The following is a 2,778-nucleotide window of genomic DNA, read 5'->3' as shown; positions in this document are numbered from 1 at the left end:
GGCTGGATTCGAACCCGCCAGCTCAGGTGTATGTGGCTGGCGCCTTAGCCACTTGAGCCACAGGCGCCAAGCCTTTTTAAAATTTTTTTAAATTAAATCATAGCTGTGTACATTAATGCAATCATGGGGTACAATGTGCTGGTTTTATATATAATTTGAAAAAAAAAACAGTCAAACTGGTTAACATAGCCTTCACAGCATTTTCTTAGTGATTGTTTTAAGACATTTATATTCTACACCTAGCAAATTTCACATGTACCCCTGTAAGATGCACCGTAGGTGTGGTCCCACCACTTACCCATCCTCCTTCCTCCCCTCCCCTCCCTCTCCCCTTTCCCCTTCTTCTTGGGCTATAATTGGGTTATAGCGTTCATATGAAAGCTATAAATTGGTTATTTCTTCCATTCTTGAGATACTTTGCTAAGAAGAATCTATTCCAGCTCCATCCATGTAAACATGTAAGAGTCTCCATCTTTCTTTAAGGCTGCAAAATATTCCATGGTGCACATATATCACAATTTATTCTTTGTTTTTTTTTTTTTGTTTTTTTTTTTGCAGTTTTTGGCCAGGGCTGGGTTTGAATCCACCACCTCTGGGATATGGGGCTAGTGCCCTACTCCTTTGAGCCACAGGCGCCACCCTATACCACAATTTATTGATCCGTTCCTGGGTCGATGGGCACTTGGGCTTCTTCCATGACTTAGCAATTATGAATTGGGCTGCAATACACATTGCACTGGTACATATATCTTTGTTATAATGTGATTTTTGGTCTTCTGGATATATACCTAGTAGAGGAATTGTAGGATTGAATGGAAGGTCTATTTTTTTTCCTTTTCTTTCTTTCTTTTTTTTTTTTTTATTAAATCATCGCTGGGTACATTAATGCAGTCATGGGGTACAATGTGCTGGTTTTATATACAGTTTGAAATATTTCCATCAAACTGGTTAACATAGCCATCTTGGCATTTTCTTAGTTATTGTGTTAAGACATTTATATTCTACATTTAGTAAGTTTCACATGTACCCTTCTAAGATGCACTATAGGTGTGATCCCACCAATTACCCTCCCTCCACCCATCCTGCTCCCTCCCCTCCCCTCTCTTTCCCCTGTCCCCATATTCTTGGGCTATAATTGGGTTATAGTTTTCCTATGAAAGCTATAAATTAGTTTCATAGTAAGACTGAGTACATTGGATACTTTTTCTTCCATTCTTGAGATACTTTGCTAAGAAGAATCTATTCCAGCTCCATCTACGTAAACATGAAAGAGGTAAAGTCTCCATCTTTCTTTAAGGCTTCCATGGTGTACATATACCAAAATTTATTGATCCATTCGTGGGTTGATGGGCACTTGGGCTTCTTCCATGACTTAGCAATTATGAATTGGACTGCAATAAACATTCTGGTACAAATCTTTGTTATAATGTGATGTTTTGGTCTTCTGGATATATACCTAGTAGAGGAACTATAGGATTGAATGGCAGGTCTAATTTTAGATCTCCAAGTGTTCTCCAAACATCTTTCTAAAAGGAACGTATTAGTTTGCATTCCCACCAGCAGTGGAAGTGTTCCCTTTTCTCCACATCCCTGCCAACATCTCTGGTTTTGGGATTTTCTTACTGGAGTTAGATGATAGTTCAAAGTAGTTTTGATTTGGTTTTGGGTTAATCTTACTGGAGTTAGATGATAGTTCAAAGTAGTTTTGATTTGCATTTCTCTCATGATAAAGGATGATGAGCATTTTTTCATATGTCTGTAGGCTGTGCTCCTGTCTTCTTCAGAGAAGTTTCTCTTCAAGTCCCTTGCCCACCCTGAGAGGAGATCACTTGTTCTTTTCTTGCTAATATGTTTCAGTTCTCTGTGGATTCTTGTTATTAAACCTTTATCAGAGCATAACCTGCAAATATCTTCTCCAATTCTGAGGGCTGTCTGCTGGCTTTACTTACTGTGTTCTTGGCTGTGCAGAAGCTTTTTAGTTGATCAGGTCCAAGTAGTGTATTTTTGATGTTGCTTCAATTGCCCAGGGGGTCTTCCTCATAAAATAATCACCCAGGCCAATTTCTTCAAGAGTTTTCCCTGCAATTTCTTCTAGTATTTTTATAGTTTCATATCTTAAATTTAAATCTTTAATCCAGTGATTATCTATCTTAGTTAATGGTGAGAGCTGTGGGTCCAGTTTCAGTCTTCTACAGGTTGCCAATCAGTTCACCCCTATTTGTTAAATAGGGAATCTTTTCCCCGCTCGATGTTTTTAACTGGCTTGTCGAAGATCAAATAACAGTAAGTAGTTGGGTTCATCTCTTGGTTCTCTATTCTGTTCCATAAATCTACCTCTCTGTTTTTGTGCCAGTACCATGCTGTTTTGATCACTATCGATTTATAGTATAGTCTGAGGTCTGGTAGTATGATTCCTCCTGCTTTGTTTTTATTTCTGAGTAGTGCCTTGGCTACTAGAGGTTTTTTCTGATTCCATATAAAACAAAGTATTATTTTTTCAAGATCTTTAAAGTATGACCATGGAGCTTTAATAGGGATTGCATAAAAATTGTATATTGTTTTGGGTAGTATGGACATTTTAATAATGTTGATTGTTCCTAGCCATGAGCATAGTATGTTTTTCCATTTGTTAACATCTTCGGCTATTTCTTTTTTTAAAGTTTCACAGTTCTCTTTACAGAGATCTTTCACATCCTTTGTTAGGTAAACTCCCAAATATTTCATGTTCTTTGGCACTACTGTGAATTGAATACAGTCCTTGATTGTTTTTTTTTTTTT

The sequence above is a fragment of the Otolemur garnettii genome, unplaced genomic scaffold (genome assembly GCF_000181295.1).
Source record: "Otolemur garnettii isolate 467f Iridium unplaced genomic scaffold, OtoGar3 scaffold00146, whole genome shotgun sequence".
Classification (NCBI taxonomy): domain Eukaryota; kingdom Metazoa; phylum Chordata; class Mammalia; order Primates; family Galagidae; genus Otolemur; species Otolemur garnettii.
This window is presented reverse-complemented; position numbering follows the sequence as displayed.